The sequence below is a fragment of the Drosophila eugracilis genome, unplaced genomic scaffold, assembly GCF_018153835.1.
Source record: "Drosophila eugracilis isolate 14026-0451.02 unplaced genomic scaffold, ASM1815383v1 contig_90, whole genome shotgun sequence".
NCBI classification, from domain to species: domain Eukaryota; kingdom Metazoa; phylum Arthropoda; class Insecta; order Diptera; family Drosophilidae; genus Drosophila; species Drosophila eugracilis.
This window is the reverse complement of record NW_024573812.1, coordinates 11016492-11035850: the sequence shown is the minus strand read 5'-3', so window position 1 is coordinate 11035850 and position 19359 is coordinate 11016492. Positions and strand designations below refer to the sequence as shown.

The window sequence follows — 19359 nt, the reverse complement described above, 5'->3', positions numbered from 1 at the left end:
TTTAAGGAATTCTGCTACAGTGATTTTAAAATTTCAAATTACCTAACCAAAAAGTTATGCTGAGATCCCAGAAACCAATGTCTCCTCATTGGTAATATATGGTCCTAGCTGTACATAAATAAATTCTCATCCTTGGTTCCAAGATATCCGTTCCTAGTATTCATTCCCACCCTTCGGCAAGGCACTTGAAATTCCGAACACACTCTCGCGAATAGATCACTGTCATTTGAGGAACCCTTTTGTTTGTTTGTGCCGCAACAAGCAGCTCTAAGCATCCATCGAAAAAAACAACAAATGATTAAAACGAACTCTGCCAACTGAATTCCGCAAATAACTCAAATACTTTTAAAAACTAAGCAAAACACACTCTCAACCTAAGCCTGAAGTCGAGGGAGCGACAACCCTTGGCCGCGGCAGCCTAGCAACCCTGAAAAGAACCCTGAAAGAACTCCCTGCCCAGCATTTGGCACACTATTATTATCATAATGCGCGCTCTTTCTTGCTCTCATTATGATGATTATGATGGCTTTGTTGGCTTTCAGTTGCGGGGTTTGTGGCACGCGTGGCAGGGATCTCACTTAGGTCAGGAGGGGCGGGGAATGAGATGGAGGAGAAGGAAGGTCGAAAGTGAGTTCCCCAGAAATTAAATTAGTTTAGCAGCCATGAAACATGAAGCCAACCTAAGGATCAAATTTATGTAAATAGATCTTCATATTCACAGAGAACCGAAACAAACGCAGAAACACAAAGCTTCGACTCATCTTTTAAGGAATCCATTGTAATTGTGGAGAGTCAATGCCATTGATAACTTTACTTAAGACTACACACTTTTAAGACTACAATTCCGGGGTCATGTAGCAATTGTTGGTATTTTAAATTTTAAAAACAAAAAAAGACTATTCATTGGGATCTTATTAAGTAGCAAAATTCAGGAATTCTTGTTAAAAATATTATTGATCTTGAATAATGCAAGACGATCCTTCTTAACAGTGAAAATATAAATTTATAACAAAACAAGATCCTTTAGCCGTTGAAAAGCGGCAACAGTGCGTGTTCACCGACGAGTGAGGGAACGCCTGGGAAATGGACATGAAATGGAACGCCAAGCAGTAAATTAAGTGCCCGCTGGGAATTTTCTTTATCGAATTGTGCGGCTGTGTGCGTGCCTGTCTGCTCTGTCTCTGTCTCCTCGCTCACTCTATATCTCTCTCCCTCTGTTTGTCTGCCCGTCTACGTTTTGTGTTTTCATTGCACTGAGAAAACTGCAGAGTCATGTTCTGCTTACCACCTGAGAATATTTTAATAACGTATTAGTAATTTCATCTACTCACATATTTTAAAACAGTTTTTAAAATTCCGTAGCTATTGTTATTTTTATTATGTTGTTAAACTTTCAACATTGTTATCAACCGATCCTATCCTATATTTTCCTAATATGTTTATTATAAGGCTAAATATAAAACATTTCTCTAAGTGTAGGGTGCACGAAATTAAGCCAGACCGCTTTCCTGGTTCCACCGTCGTGCTTAAAGGTCTGTCCTGGGTTGGGTGCCCCGTCCTTACACTCGATATGAGACCCCAGCCCTGACCGAATCGCCTTCCCAGTGCAAGAGCGAACCCTTTCATTATGGGCTCAGTCGCAATCGAAGTCTTGGCTTTAAGTTCTTGCCTTGAATGTGAATTCATCTCGATATTCGTGTATTTTTTGTACGAGAATCTGCTCATTGCCTCTTGTTTGTGTCCCTTTTGTAGTTGTTGTTACCCAGAGCACTGTATTGTTATGTTAATTTTTGATTATACGCAACCCCATTGTTGTTGTTGCCGGGAGTTCGAGTGAGTGACTGAGTGAATGGCACGAGCCCAGTCTTTCATATCTGCTGCTCACTAATTTGTGCGCGTGCCGACGGCTCTGGGTGCCCAGCTCTACCCTCCCAGTCTTAATTTCGACTACCCCCGTTCGGCACAGCCTGGAAATCGCATTTAAATAGTGCGGAATGCCCAGACTTATCCCCGTTTTTCGGCTGTCTGGCTTTTGCGTCTGGTCTCCGAGGGCGTCATGTTCTTCTCACGTCCACGTGCCGGGCATCAGTTTCAAGCTCGCCCCCAACTAACCCACAAAGGGGTTTTGGCCTCCAGCCCATCTTATCCATTCCTCACCGTACTGTAAAATTAAAAGTGTTTCGCTTAAGTGTTTTGTTGTGTTTGGTAGTTGTTGCTCTCGCCGCAAGCTTTAACTAACGTGTAAGATAAAAAGGAGCATGTCCACCAGATTGTCCTAAGCCAAAACACTGGATGGGGTTTTCCGGGTTTTAAAGAAGGGAGTCCGAGGTGTAGGCAACAATTACAATAGTCAATCAACTTTGACTTAAGGCATCAGCTTACCCGAAAGTTTAATGAATGAGAACATTTTGCGGTGACTCAAAGAGCTATGGTTTCCGGTTAGAAAGACAAGGAATGTAGGGGTTGGCTGGGTGAAACTTCTATCTGCTACACCGCAGTTAAAGAGATTGACTCCGGATAAGGTAGCTCCCTTTGGAGGTTAATTAAACCCTCGCTCGGCGGGCACGTGTTCAGGAGCGTCGGAAGGGTGAGTGCTGGGGAAGTCGTGATGGGCATTAATGAATATGTATTATGAGCGTTGAGGTGCTAATGGACACGACACGCCACACAATTCGGGTGCAGGGCAGTCCTGGAGAACGAAAGCGCTCCAGCCACAAATTGCATTAGAAATGCAAACAAGTGGGCTGCAGGAGCTCCACCCCGAAAACCACCCACAGCAGGCGATTCAGAGCCCCAACTAGCGTAAATGTTCGACATGGAAGCGGGCGCTAATTGAATATACAAAATGCCCAAGCAGGACCTGAATCAGGAGACCCCGTTGAACCCCATCACGAAGGTGGAGTTAGATTTGCAGCTGGATGTGGACCACGTGTTAACCCTTCAAAAGTTGCTATTGTTGCCAACCAATCGAGCGCCGTTCCTTCCACAGGGTTAGCCTCCGACAAAGCCTTCAAGGGGTGGCACGGTATTCAGTCCTTCGGAGTGCGGGTTTTGCTCAGTGCAGATTCGGACATCGTGGGAGTTTTTACAGTTCGCATGTTTTTCCTCCCGCTTCCTTTTTATTGCATTCGGCACTTCCGCTCTTCCGCTCTTTCGCTTATTGGATATGCAATTATTGCTGCCCTTCCCAGGAGGGCTCTTCGCCTTTTCTACGAAATATGTATATGGTAATAATATATAAGTTATCTAAAAATGCATTATATGAATTTCGAAAGGTTAAAAAACCAACATAATGGAAAGACAGATAAGCGATTAAGTAGTGAATCCTAGAATAGTAAGATAAGAAAATGTTATATATTATATTAGGAGGTGAAGTAATATTTAAATGTAACTCAATATTTTGGATACAAATATATTTTATCAAAATTCGAATAATCGAAGTGGTGGTTGAAGTTTCTTATTTGCGATTCAAGGGGCTCTTTACACTTTAAAATTTTCCGTACTAGGGTATTTCAAACGTTGCCGTTCGTTGTTTATTCTTCTTAGTTTCTTTTTAACATTACTGCTGTTGTTTGTTGGCCTTAGTAAACTTTAATCCCATCTATATGCTTATGTTGATTTCCCATCACACCACTTTCTGACTAGCCTCTACCCTTTAACCTTCCGGTTGCCCTTAACCTTTTTCATTGCTTATGGTAAATGGATTCACATCCTTTTAGGGAACTGAAAAATATTTACATTTAACATTAACTTGTAATTGCCAAACAAAAGTTGTAGCATTTTTAAAGAAGATTTAATGTCCTTTATGAAAAAAATCTATTTTTATTTTACTCATTAAAATTGCAATTTTTAAAAGTTCTTATTCAATTACTTTACTAGAAATATTTATTAAAAAAAAACAAAACCAAATAGTTTATCGTAGTCTCCTACGTGGTCTCCTCTTTTCTTTTTCCGTTAATAGGTATGCCTTTGGCACCCATATTTTTGATGTTTTTCTTTTTTGTAACCTTTCCTCTTCCTGTGAATGTAACTGTTACTGGCAGCGTTAAAGGCGGCGTTCCTGCCGCACATCTTCAGCTCCTGTCACGTTGATATCTACAGTTGCAATCTGAACTCCTTTTGGGCTGCAATTTTTATTGCGGTTCGGCTCGGCTGAAGTTGGAAATTGGGCTTGGGATGGGTTCTGTTCGGCTTGGTTAATCGTTAGAGCTTGTGTGGGATTAACCAGTTCTTGTGATGGAGGCGGGTGGGAATTGAGCCAAAGGGATTGGAGGTTGTTCTATTGTTCTCATTTTGATTGCAACGTGCAGATGTCTGGTTTGTTTAATATGAAAAAGTGTTTTGAGGGGAGTGCTTTTGGCCATTCATAGCTCACTTTAAGATATTCCTATAAAATTGTGAAGCTAACAGATTTTTGAAAGTAACTAAACCTTTAACTTTATTGTCTTTTTCAGGTATGTGAAACTGAAATGTGAAGAAAGAAAAACAATAATTTCCGGTTTCTGTCTGGACCCCTTATATTATGACAGCCAAACGATGAAAACGAAAGCATTTGCCTTGTCTGCCCCCATATGTTGCCGCAGCGGCGGAGGCGAAAGAGGCTCTTTGTTTTGGTAGCTCCTATTCAGCATTTGGCCAGACAGCCATCATAGTGTTCTTGTTATTATTGGCTTGCTCAATGAGCCCTGTGAATGAAATGTTTATTAGCCTGATTATTGTTCATAGACCAGCCGCCCATGCTCCATTCCCCATCCGAATCCCCTCCTCGCACCCTTTTCAATTGATATTCCCATGGACTGCAAGTCAGTCAAGTCACGCACTTCCTGAACCACGCCCCCAATTGCATTTGGGCGCAGGGTGGGACCCTCAGCTAAATTAGCAATTGTCACATGACGACGAATGCATCGACACATGAAAGAGGGGGATACGGAGCAGTTGAGTGAAGGAAAACCCGAGAACAAGGAATTTCCCACTGCTTTTCCCAGCTTTACCTTTTGCTCCTCTGTAGTTGGACGATCTGTGGGCAGTCGCTGAGACCATCCCCTATTCACACCCCTATCCATGTAAGGGGGTAGGAAACGTTCGTAGAAATTAGCACTCAGAATAAATGGCATCAAAATGGATGGAAATACGGGGGTAACATTGAAACGGAAAAGTAGCAGCAGTAGAAAGAAACATTTTATGAAGCAGATGGACTGGTAAAGTTATGAAGTTATGATTTTGTTCTGCTGAGAAACCTGACAGTTGCAGCCCAAACTGTTTTAATCTATTTGATAGTATTCCAATAGTTTAATGATTTCGAAGCAAGTTAAATCTTCAGCTAATGAGCCATGTCGCTGTCTGATGTCCAAAATCTTTCGCCCGAAAATCGAAGAAGGCCCTCGCCCGCCCGCACGCTCCATTAGCATCACACAATTTGTACCTACCGAAAAAAGAAATCCATCAGAAGGGGACCCCACAATAAAATCCAATTCCAATGAAATCATCCCACCAAATTGAAAAAGCGAAAAGAACGAGGAGAGGAGGCGAGAAACAACAAGAAGACAGCACAACGTACGACGGGCAAACAAATAGCCACGGACCCACTGCCTCTGATGGAACACAATAACCTGGGGAGTAGTTAGGCGGCGGGACATCGACGGGCCGAGGGAGAACATCTCGAGAAGCCCTTTTTATGGTGCAACAAATCTCGGGCTGAATGAAAACGCCAGAGAAGCGGCGAGTAGACCAACGCAAAGTGGGAAACCGAACAAACAAGCAGACCTCCACCTTCTCATCTGAGGGGGTGGAGATGACTTTGCCACGACGACAATGACGATGACGTTCTAGCAATGCCTGTGCCATATTATTAAGTGTAGCCAGAAGCAATTAGGTGTAGATAAGCAAACAATAATGGTCCCAGTCACGTACCGCCAGTCAACTCCAGACTAGACTCTAGGCCTTTTCATGACCTAAGAGCTGGCATTGCTTGGTCAAATGGTTCAATCGCTAAAGTGTATTGACCAAAGGACATCAATCTTACTTATCAGCCATTTGTAGTTTCAAATAGCTAGCTAGCTCTTTTCAATTATTTCGATGTTTACCAAGCTGATCAAATAAGAGTCTTGTACTTCCCCCTAAGATGCACTTGTCATTGCTTTAAACTTAGATAAACTTGTGACATTTGTACATGGAAAGATGATCCTAGCCTCGTAAGCTATATTAAGTCTAGCTCCAGTCATGGAGCTCATGCCTTTAAATAGTTCCTTTTAACAACGAATGTTCCGAAGGTTTCGCACCACTTCAGCATAAGCTTTCTAAGCCCAAGTTAACTTGACTTAAACCACCAAAAGAAGGACCGTCATCTAAGGCTGATGAGAAGGTGCGCCTTTATTGATACTAGTCGACTCAATCCTTCCATCTTATGATATGTGATTAAAGGCCAACAGGAAAAGGCAAGAAATCATCAGCGTTGCAGTTACAGGTGATGATTTGGGTACTAAAATAAATTCAAATGCACGTCGAGAAATTATCAACTTCTAAAAGGTTCTTTCCTAGATCGTATCTTTAGAAATTTTAAGGAAGCGGGGCAGTACTTGACCTCACCAAAAGTGCTGGGTCAAGATGAGTAGGAGACAATGTGACTTCCAAATCAAATCGGAAGAGTAATTTAAGCTTCTATAAGTTTATTGCGAGTTTATTTAGAAAAAATCCATAGAATCTACAACAGTTTTTGAAACCTAGTCGAACAGTATACATAAAGAAATACATCCCACCTTGGATTCCCTTCAAGATGCAGCGTTCATTCAGAACCCAAGTCCATAATTAACGGCATCTGAATGACGTTTGCATATTTCGAAGGCAGCAACAAACTGATTCAGGATCTTTAATGAATTCTTTCTCAGATGGCGAAATTCCCCTGAATTCTGTGCTCATTATGCTACGTGGGTTGGCATCGGTCGAAGGTTCCGGGAAATCGTCTCTGAAGAGCAGTTTTCAGAAACCAAAAGAAGCGAAAGCCTACATTAATAACGATTTACATTTTGCCCTCCGATGCCGTAGAATCGAAAATGCATTTTTTAAATTTCATTTAAAAATCAACCATTGAATTTCCGGTCGAATCTTATGGATTACTTGAATTAATCTAAAGAAAATCTGAAAAAGAAAGAAAATTCGGTTCTGTTAAGGAAACCAAGGTGAATATTTTTAAAGTCTACTTAGAACTACTTGACAAGGCCAATCTGAAGAAAGATTTTTGTTTTTGTCTGATAGGAATTGCACCGAAAGGAATTTCGTGAAAATTAATTAAATTAAAGAATCGAGTACCGTACATATCTTAAGAGGGAAAATGTATATCTCAGTGTGCGTATGCAGTTCAAATTAGTCTTGAATTTTATCTAATTGCAACACTTGTAGCACGCCAGATAGGAGGTATTTGGTGACATGGCAGTCGTTCGAATTTGATTTGCAGAATCTGCCAGACCGACTCGGCATCCGCATTGTTATTCAAATGCTACCATTCACTGGCAATTGAAAATGCCCGACTACGACAAGTGCTCGTATGCATGTGGCTCAACCGTGGGTGTGCGGTGTCTATGGCCACTCGTCATGTGTGAGGGCTCCTTCGAGCAATATCCATCCCCCAGCTCACTTTGGTTCCGTTCTCAGCATTCATATGTAAATTGTTGTGACTTATCCAGTGTACCCGGGAAGTCGAGTGCTTGGGTGACCAATTTTTCCATGGCTTTTCGATACTCCTTTATCGAGCACTTTACTGTGCCCTCCTGTTCGGGAATCCTACTCCTTGCTAAGATATAGTAGAGAATGGAATGAATTTATTAACATTCGTTGGGAGAAGCCAGTTTGCTCACAAGTCTGCCTCCACTCTCTGGTGTTAGTGGAAAATTGTAACACAAAAGTTGTTCGCCTCTCTCTCTCTCTCGTCAAATACTTAACCATTGTATCTCCCGCAATGCATAGCTGAGAGTAATAGTTGGTGGCAAACAAAAGGGAAAAATTGAAATCAAAATCATTTGTAAGTCTGCAATGGCCTGGGGAGAAACCCCGCATGTCAGAAGCACCAACAAAGAGGCAAAGCAACAATGACACCAGGCAACATCAATAATAGAAACACCAACTATTACAATCGAGCACACATCATCGTCGTCATCCCCAAAATGGTATTGAATTTCAGCTGCCAATGCCTACCCCACTGTGGTACTCAGGGCCTCTTCGTTTTTTCTGGGTTCCCGGGGTATTTAATGAATTTATCAGCTGGGACCCATCTTCGACTTCGATCTTCGACTGGTTCCATTCCTAATTCGAAGAACGAGCGTTGTGGAATCTTTCGGACCTCTTCCATTTATTAACATTTAATGTTAATGGAACTGTCTGTGAACGAAACAGGTCGGGGTCAACCCTCCAATAAAATTCGGAATGTGCATAAAGGCCCAATCAAATTGATTCGGATTTTCTGCCACACTGACTAATTCGAAACTGGAGTGGCACACACGCACTTAGTTCGAACCCCTAAGATTCTCCGCCTTCCGACAAGCTTTAATTAACACACAAGAGCTGGGCTGGGGCAATAAAACTAGAAGTAAACAGAGTAATTGTGTGTGGATATCGCCCTGAACCGCAAATCCCTGAAAACCCACGGCACAGAGTCGATCCTGGGCACCTGTCGTCTGCCTTTTGAGCCTACATTTAGCCCCACTCGCATTTGGATTAAAGACACTGGCAGTGTGTGGCATGTTGCACACCGTTCCGTCGAACGTTGCAAGGTGCCAGGAGCATGGTGAACAAACGGAATACGCAGTCACACTGAGACAAGAGTGTCAGCAAAATAACTTTTGCTTTCTATAAATATTTTCGAAATAAGTAAAAAAAAAGTATAATCATTAGAACTTTTTTATACTTATATACAAAAAATACCTTATCTGAAAAAACAAAAAAATTTAGGTTTGGAATTAATTTATAAAAGCGTAGTTAAATATTCTGATTTTTCCTCCGCTTTTTTAATTATTTTTCTCTGAGTGCCGAAAGCTCTAGCAAATATTTTCGCAAGCAATAAGGCAACAAATAAGAGCAGGTAGCCAGAGTCAAGCCGAGACAGACAGAATGAGTGAATGGGAGCCTGTGGCAGAGATGAATACAAAGGCAGACTAGCTGAAACCAGCAACAGGACAATTAAATTATGCAGGATTTTTCAGTGCTTCGCCAGCTCTTTCATTCCGTCCGGAAATAGTATTCCAACTCCGCCTCCGACTGTGAATTCGACTGCAAAAGAATTTGGCCAAGATTTGGCGCAAATTGATTTTAAATAAATTAAAACTTAAACATTGACATTGTGTCTGACCAGAGCCCGAGTTCTCTCAGGAATTTCGTTGGCATTTTGTAAAATGACTTCCAGATGCTTAACCAAAGCAAAGATAATTATTTTCTTTTCCTCAGATAACAGTGCGAAGTTATTATCTGATGCGGAATAGGAACTTAACCTTTATTGAAATTAAATAGTTGATCTTTGAGTTTAACTCAATGAATCCATTTTAAAGCTATTTTAAAGGCAAATTTATGAAAATTAGTTTTATTTTTAAACCATTTACTTTGAACGAGTCCATTTAAAGTTATGACTAAAATTAAAAATAATATAATATCAAAACCAGAGTATCGTGCTTAACCATTTCTAAACTGTTATTTTGCCCTCGCCTGCGTAGCTAATTTTTCCAATCCCCTCTGGCAATCCAATTTGTAAGTCCACCAGTTCTTTCGTTCTGCCTCCCTCTTGTAATGATAAATCATCTTTTGTGTTCCCGCTTTGTTTTCTCTGATTTGGTAACCGATTTCTTGGCTCTTTCCACGGATGCCTCTTGGGGCATTCACTACCAGACCTCGGGATTCGGTTTCAAGTTGGGGCTTCTTCACCTTCATTCGAAAATTTCAATGTAATTTCATGATTGTTTCGAGCAGCGCACGCATTTTGATTGATACTTTGGCACTACTTAAAGGCCATCGGCCTGCGCCCTTCTTCTCTTTCTGAATCCCGAGTTCCAGCGAAAGACAATTGTGAAGCGAAATGCATTTCTGTGGATTCATCAATCTCGTTCTTCGCCCCGGAGCGGTGACTAAACACCCAAAAAGTTGATTTCCTGCTGCGTTTCGAAAATCTCGATTCCTGTGGCGCTCATTATGTCGAAGTCAGGATAGGTTCGTCGGCCAGGTGGCAGATGGGCCTGCCGTCGTGGGGATGTGGCCAATGTCCGGACACACACTTGTCGCGGCCTCGACTTTAACTTGGGTTTGAGTTTCAGTTCGAATTCCATTTTGGATTTGTGCTCATTTCGTATGCCGTTAGGCGGCCCGATGTAATTATTCAATACATTTTACGTGCCAAGCAAGCCAAACATCTCGCCAGTGCCACGCCCACGACACGCCCCCGTCGTCGCCCTCCTCTGTTGCCCAAAAAAACGTGTGTGAGTGCCGCAGTTGGGCTTTCCCACTTAGTCTTCATTAGAATATGTTTGTATCTGGGATGTGTCATTGACTTTTTTTGCCTGACCACCGCCATCTGTATCGCCCGCCCTTAGCTCCTCACTCCCCCAAAGAACTTCCGGTTCCTTTTGCCACTTTCGGAGCACTTTTGCAATTTATTAAACATTTTATTGCGCCCCAAGGCGTACTTACCCCAAGTAAACAGCTCCACACAACAGAGCCACTAGCGGAGGAAAGTGTTAGGGTATGGGTGGTAGAGGAGCAAGAACCAGACCGCATTTCTAAGGAGTAGGACAATTAAAGGTAGGATGAAACGTAAAGCGATTCTGACACAGGTGACCACCATACCCTTGCCAAGTAACTATTCCAGCCAAAATGTCGATTTTCGGGTGATGAGCAGGTGTACAGAAGTATTGTAGTCGGGTTTTCTAGGTTGAGATATTTGCAATTCAGGAGATTTTTTATGGTAGACGCACTTGGATATTTTATGGAATGGTTACTAAAACAACATTTGACTCCTTTATGAACATCTGTAGTTGCAGTTTTGGAGCCAAGAAAACTTATTTTTAAAGTTTGTGCACGTCTTTCTCCAAATGGAATGGATGATAAAATTATCTATTTCCTATTATTTTAAAATTTATTTGGCAGAAAATGTCAGAGATTTCTTATAAGTTATTTGAAGCAAAACGTTTACAAGTTTTCAAAATAAAATCCATAATTTACCACATCGATAATAGTATGTTTTGTTTTTTAAGTACCTGATTAAATTAAACAAGATTAACCTTTTTGTTTTTATGAAGTAAATGGTTTTAAATCAAATTTAGTGAAAAAACTCACCTTACTAATAAAATAGTTATAATAAACCATAAAAACAGCGTACGGTATTTAATAGCTCATATGTATAGTGTCATAAAGTTATTTGGAGCAGTAGTACATGGATTACGTTAATGGGATGTTAATGCTGTAATCCTATTCCGTAACTACAAGATTTAATTATGTCTGAAAAATCTTACTATATGTATGCGGCTCTATAATGAAAACTTTCATACAAATTATACTCGTTTATATTAAAGATATTTTTTATTTAAAGTTTTAAAGCAAAACAATCTTCTACTATAAAAATGTATGTGGTTACAGAATTATAATTGAACTTAAAACATAATTGGTTGCTTATACGATCTTGAATTTCACTCTTTGATAAACATTTGTTTCACAATTATAAGAATATAGAGTAACAATAAAAGCTTTTTACGACAATAACGTTTGACTTCATTAGTACTTCCACTAAATGCATTTTTAAATAAAATAAAAACCTACGATTTTAATTTATATTACATCACTTGTATCAGGATCGTTGAGAAATTATTAATGGGTCGCCGAAACTTCTTAAATATGTATGTATGTACATATGTAAAAAGAATGATAAATGTAACAAAAATCTGTACTAATAAGCTTTAAAGATGTAATAGGCAGAGCCTACTAGGCACCACATATGGTACGGATCCTTGGTTTTATGTGCAAATAGAGCAGTTCCTTGGAAGAATCTTGACATACGAAGCCGAAAGAAAAAGTGTCGTTGAGGGATTGCCTTTTTCAACACTTTCCAAACTAATTTCAAACTTTACACTTGAATGAGAATCGGTAAAAAGCGCAGTGAGTGCAAGGGTAAACACAAACACAGGCAAACACCCAGCAAACACACGTATGTATGTATGCAAGCGCGGGAAAACAAAAAAAATTGATTGCCGGACAGATTGACAGAGCGAGCGAGACAGCTGATGGCGAAGAACTACCAACAATGTCAAAACAAATGTTACAGCAAAGTGTGCAAGAGGGAACTATGGCGCGAGGGAGAGGGGGAGATATGCCAACGGGCGGCGCGTTTTTATGTTAACGCCGCTGACGTAGACGTCGGCAGCTCTGCCAGCAGCTGTGATTTGGTGTTGTTGTACTGCTATTTGTTCCCGCCAAACAGAGCGCCATCTCTTTCTTTCTTCCCAATTCATCCCCGCCATCCCACTTTCTCTCTCGCACATGTTGGCCAGCGGCTGTCAAATATATACACTCACACAATTGCTTGTGTGTTTGTGCTTGTTTAGGAGAATTTCCCGAGTAGTTAATGGAATATATTCCAAACTGACACGATGCCAATGCAAGGGCAACAAAACATGTACATATATCAGTTGCAACTATCCCGCCAAGTTGCGTCAAGTGTTTGGCCAGCTAAAGTGACATTTGCTGTACCGAGTGCAGCCATCCATTGCATTGGTTATTGATATCCCGCGGGCTAATCGAGGGGCTATCGCTGGGACCAATCGAAATCGAAACCAATATTTCCCAAGGTATTATTTATTTAATTTATCCTGGCAATATAACAACAAAATAGTTACTTTCCCATTTATGTAGTAGTTTAATTAAAGATTCCACAACGGTTATAAAACACTTAAGAAAAACCACGCTCAGTCGGCACATAATTTATTGGTACACCCATGAGTTGCAAGTTTATTCCTTAATACCTCGAGAAATACGTAACGGAAATTGGTAGAATAATTGTCAAAACACCTTCCACAACGCGAAGTGTGATAAAAAAAATATGTATCTGTTCTGTTTTCCTAATGAAATTGGACATTTCTCTTGTTCTGGGAATTGAAACGGTTTATTAGGATCCAGGAAAATTGCTCGGAGCTCACTGTAAGGGAAACGAAAATTATATTAATTTACGCGATCCCAAATGGAAGTTTTAAAATATACTTAAATTATAAAAGGTATTTCTTCTTAAAAATATTTATCTCAAAATGAATTTACTTCTTCATTCTAGAATTTAAGAATTTTGACTTAATAAAGTGATCCGTCTGATAGATATATTTATATAACCAACTATTCAAAGTGTGTAGCGCCAACTGTCAGATATTCGTTATTGAAAAATATACACTGGTAAGACCAAACGCTTCCCTCATGGTTAAATGAATGCAACAAATCCTTTTACTCCAGAGCTCTGAAATCTGAAATCTATTAACCATATGAACTCAAATCAAAAAACAGAATTTAAATATCTTTTTAGTTTTTGAGTTAGCATATGATCTTGAGGTTGTGGGCGGTGCCACGCCCCCATTTTTTTATATCTCAAATCTATTGACCATATGAACTCAAATCAAAAAACAGATCCTAAATATCTTGCCTTGTTCTTGAAATTTTAATTTTGGCCAGAAAAAGTGGTAAAATTTCCTATAGTGCAGAGGTAACTGGTATAGAAGTGTTAAAATCATACATACATATGACCGCACGTATATATTGAATTGCTTATCACAGTGTGTTTCTTTAAAGTTACTACATATGTACATATGTATTATTCTCATTGCTTTTAAATATCCAATTTTTTATTGTGGCAGATGGTGGTTTGCGTTTCAAAAATACGACAATGAGCCAACATCTTTTTATTTACGAGCGGACACAGTAGTCATTTATTTTGCTGAGCATTGTTGAAGGTTCTTCAGTTCTTTTTTGGAAGGAATACCTTCAGGGTAAATCACCCGACAGGGTATCAATTATTCGGCACTTTTGTTTTGTTTGACGATTTGTTCAGTTGTGTTCTGTCTATTGCTGCTGGTGATAATCCCTGGACCACTCCTCAGGACCGCATCCAGTTCCAGTTCCCGGTTGAGGTCCAGTACCAGGTTCAGGTCTGGCGAGGAAGGAGGCAGGCCAAGCCAAATTGCGTGCGCAAACAGAGCTGAGCTGCAGCTTCATTAGCGAGGGTTGCTCAGGACAAACACACAGGCACACAGTGTAGTATGTACGACAAACATGTGTGTGCACTGCCGTTTTATTATTATTTTCTTTATTGTTTAGCGCGTTATAATTGGGGTGCTGTGAGGGGGGTCCAGTCAGGCAGGATATTCATATGCGTGTATATTGTGCACTTATGTACATATGTATATGTATGAACATACAACTAAGTATACAGTGCATTCAGTGTCCCGGAAGACCTATATTCTGTTTACTCAACTCTACTCAGGATGCAAGAGGAGTCTGAATAGTCCGCTGTGTGCAGTCCTACGTACTATATATGGCGAAGAGTTTATATTTCGGAGAGGGAGTAACAAAGCATTAAGCCATTCTTTTCTGTGAGCTATTCCTTTAAAGGGGAAAGTTAAAAGTACATTTTTTAACAAATATATTATATGCATAAAGCCATTAATTTAATAAATCAGCATAAATGAATTAATAATGAACCTTTTTAACATCGATTTTATCAAAGCTTAAATATGAATTCATTTATTTGACTTCAATATTGCGAGAATTAAAATTCCAAAATGAGGATGAGCTAGTAATTTTGATGGTTCTTATTATCAATAATTACTTGACCACACTAGATTTCCCAGCCATTGTGCTTTTCATGAATTTCAAGTTGCTGTAACGGTTTTATACTTAAAAACACTTCATTTAACCTAACTGATGGCCATCGTCTCTATTGATGTTTCTCTGTATGTTTGTCACTTTAAATCCTATTGCCGATTGATATGTATGTACATATATTTTCAAAGCGTCAGATTGTCCAGCTTGTTGTGCTGGATGTTTGGCTTCAGGAATAACTTATCTGAAAGGATTGGAAGTTCAAGATAGCTGGACTAATGAAGAACGGCGGCCGGTTTGTAAAATAGTTTACGCAGTTAAAGCCAAATTGGCATACAGCGAGCGAACCCACATCAAATGTTAAGTAATAGTATCAGGTACTAGCCATAACTCATGTGTTTGTCACACATATACGTAACACACCCACAAGCCTCAAACCTACTTCTACTGCAGTATACTGCAAACCCCTCTCGGCTGTCAAAAACAGTTTATAACGCCTGAAATTATGCCACACATAAATCAAAATTGACGCGTAAACAAATATGGTGACATGTGGGGTATGAAGCGGAACAACGAGCTCCCTTCTTCACTCGGTTCCTATTCCTGGCATATTGGCTTGCTAAAAATGTGTACAATTTATGCAGATTACCAAAATTGCTGGAAATGCTACCTAAAAAGAAGAAGATGTGGAAAACGGAGACGTTGCTTGGAGGGTTGGAAAGGAAAGGAAAGGATCCGAAACATGAAAACCTGTCAGCGGCAACGAAATATGGGCCTATGATTTCCGATCTACCTGAAGTAAAGTAAATATTTATATGCCTTAGATGGGAATAAAACCTTGTCCTTACAATTCGATCAAAAAGAATATATTAATTCAATGACCTAAAAAGTATTTTTTATTTGAGGAATTTATGCTCACTAATTAGTATAATTATAATATTATATGTTATAGTATTATATTATCCTTTGACTAGTCATCACAGAAAACTAGACCCCGACTTAAGAACGATTGTTTTTAAGTCATTCGAATTTCAAAATCATTGTTTCTCTTTTAAGTGTTAATCCGATTTGAACTTCAATTTCGATCGTTCTGCATGGAACATTTATGATATTTAGAGAACAAGGACAGATACATTCTTCAAAAAACTATCTACTTACTATATTTTATTTACTAAAGTTTATCCGTGTTCTGTTCTGCAAGGACTTAAACAGAAACACCTAAGTTGATCCTTTTTGTCACCAAAGCCTAGAGAGCAGTCATTACAAGTTGGTGACAAATTTAGGAGACACATTTTGCCGAGATTTATGCGGCAAATTAAATATTTTTTCACGCCTAGCGGGGCAAAGGGGAAGAACGTCTAAATAATTAGATACACATTTAAGCTCGACGAGGCACCCAGTGAAAAGGAAAAGAAAGTAAAAAGAGGCGAAGTGACAAGGAGACGGACGGACACGGACACAGCACAACCACATGATGGTGTACGAGGATGATGTTCTGCTCTGGGGGAGGAGTACGTGACCATAACCATAACATGAACTGCTGCCACCGACCTCTGCCCCGCCCACCAACCACCGTTTTCGCCCTCGACATCGCTCTCGTTTTGCGGGTTAAAAGCGGAGAGACGACGACAAACAGGAAATATTTAACGTGCCAACAACAAAAGTAAAATATAAATAAAAATAATAATAATAATGGGCAGAAACGTAGGGAACGCAGCGAGAGTGAGAGCGAAAGAGAGTCTCGAAAGGGTGCTCTTTTGCTCATGTCTCTCGGAATAAATGCCCTTTTCGTATTCCTATAATTTTATATACAGGGAATATCCCGCAGAGAGGGAGAGAGAGAACGCACTCTCTTGGAAATTCTCGGTCGATTTTCCCGTTGTTCCTTGCAAAGAAGCCAGGTTTTTAGGCCATTTTCTCTCCAACGTTCGAACGCGACGGACGCGCCTGCAGAAAGCGGACTGCAGCAGAATCGAAGATAAAGATAAAGATACAGATACGGTTCGGTTCGGTTTCGGTGTGTTGGTGGGAATTTCTTCTGCTGCCGCCTCTTTTTTGGATATATGGATATTTATGCTTCGCGTGCCCGCCCGTAAAAAACGATAGAACGTGTGTGTGATGTGTGTGGATAATTGAAGCAACAACGAAATGCTTTAAGACCGAGATTTAAGTTGAAGGTCGGTCGGTGTTGTTGTGCATGTGGAAAAGCAGCGGAAAGCGGAAAAACGGATCGGAATCGGATCGCCTGCCTGGGAACACGGATAGCGTTAACGTTAAACGTTAGTATACCGACGAAAGGCAGAAAGTCGTTAAACCAAAGAATACGAATACGCCAGCAAAATAAAAGTAATCGTGCATTGCTCCCTCTCTGCTGCTGCGCATGTTTCTCTGCTGCAGCGCTGCCTCAGTGTGCATTTTTAGTTTCGCTCGACTATTACAGCATGCTTTACATTCCGTTTACATCACGTGTTAAATAACTGCTGGCTGTCACTGCTCGCGGCTGGCTGTGAGTGTTTGTGTGAGTGTAGCTGTAATTGTGTGCATTTGTTGTTGTTTGCCCAAGCAAATATGCAATGATTTTTGCGCCATCTCCACCCTTTCTTCCCACCCATCGCTTTCTTCATTCATGCCTTTTATGTGTGTGCGTGTGTATATATATATGTGTGTGTGTGTGTGTTGAATACACACCCTCACATCCAGCACAAAGGCAACTTCTGCCGGAAGTGGAAGTTGCTTTCGTTGTGTGCGTGTGTATCTAATGGGATTTTCTAATAAAATTTAAATTGTTGCCGTTTTTGCCGTGCGGGGTTCGTTCTATGAATTTAATATGACCCCAGAGTGTGTATGTGTGTGTGAATAGGGACCATAAAGCTTTGCTTATGGCTGGAAAATTAAATAGAGTGCATAATTTAAGCATCAACTTTGCGTTGAATGCATAATAAACTACTGCAATTGAAAGGCGCGATCTAAATATAGGATAATTTTAACTCGGCCTCAGTGGCGAAAAACTTCTATAGGCACCTTAGATGAAGGAAAAAGGCCGACGGCAACAGAAAAGTGATTGGGAAAATCATATGGAGTGAAAATAATGCAAGCTTTTACAAATATTATGCATCACTGAATAATTATTACAGAGTAACTATCTTTCAACTTTTAAGTTTTTCGTTGACAATTTCTTTTATTATGACATTTAATGTTTGACTTTGGGGCTAACAGTAGTCTTTTTTCCATTAAGCAGAAGTAATGAAACTGAATAAATGCAACTAATATTACAAATTACTTTTAAACTTTTTTTTTACTAGTTGTGTCTTTTAAATTAAACGTGTTGTTTCTTATTTCTATAAATTAATATTTGTATTTATTTACTTATCAATTTTATATATAAATTAATCAAAACCATAGTTATTTTATTCTACTTTATTAAAAGCATAGAAAAGTATAAAAATGTTTTTAAAAAAAAAAATTGTAGTTTTTTATAAATGAAACATTGAAAATTAAACAACTTTTTATTTATACCTACTTATTTTAAAATAGGACTTCTTAAGGAAGTTGGACTTTTTAAAAAAATTTTTAAAAAGTTCTTAAAACTCTATTTTTTATTAAGTAGAAATATTAACGCTGTTGGTTTATATATGCATATCACTTTATCAAAACGGGTTTGAAATATGTAGCTCAAGAAATATAATTCGAATCACGTAGACTTTACACATCTGTACTAATTTATGTACATATATACATAATCTGTATTTGTGTCCTGAACTCGCGATAACACTTACTACTCCATTTTTGTGGGAAAATCAGTCGATAAGAAGTCTCTTCAATCTTTTCTCCAGAAATATTGACATCTTTTTAGAGGCTCGTAATGGTAAAATTCCAAGCGTTTTTGAATTATTTTGAAAAAAAATATAACTTATGAATATAATTAAAATAATTTTTTACTGGTAGATTTATATATGTATGCAACTTTAAAATTAGTTTTCTTCTCCTCTAATGAAATATTGTCGTTTCATTTTCTGTAAAAAATTAAATGCCATTCAAAAGTGGTTAGTTTCGTTTACCCCATAAACAAAAAAATAATTCAGAAGGAAGATGGACGCAATCAACATCAATCTTCCGTAATAGGCTTATTACAAAAGCAGCGTGGTCGCCGTAATCTGTGGTATCTCCAGGGGTAGACAAACATAAAATATAAAGTGTTTCAATTTCGTGTGTTGTTTTCTCTTTATATTCAGAATTCGGGCTTGTAGATCTGAAATTTCAGTAGGTAGAACGACGCTGGTGATTACGAAAAGGGTCCGAAAACTCGAGAAAGCCGTCGGGGAACATAAAACTTCAAGAGAAAACCCGGTATGATTTTGAGTTTAGAACCCAAGTTCTAACCATTACCACCGCATTTAAAGATTCGTTTAACAAGATACGTCAGGTGGAATGTCACTCCACTTCAAATTTTCTCCTCTAAAATGACAAAAACATATTCTTCAAATTCGTAGCAATCTTATTCACCTTCCTTTAAACCACTTTAACATCCGAGAATGT

At 39.4% G+C, this 19359-nt stretch overlaps 1 protein-coding gene across 2 annotated transcripts in view; it reads left to right on the top strand.

Annotated features, from left to right (window-relative positions):
* Positions 1-19359, top strand: part of LOC108114904 (zinc finger protein jing) — a 119883-nt gene that overhangs the window by 92735 nt on the left and 7789 nt on the right. The window contains exon 1 of one of the 2 annotated variants that reach the window (XM_017226078.2): positions 16756-17102. The exons of the other annotated variant lie outside the window; for it this stretch is intronic. The gene's annotated coding sequence lies outside the window, so the exon portion shown is untranslated. Of the gene's footprint in view, positions 1-16755; positions 17103-19359 lie in introns of those variants that run through there. 2 annotated transcript variants of the gene reach the window in all.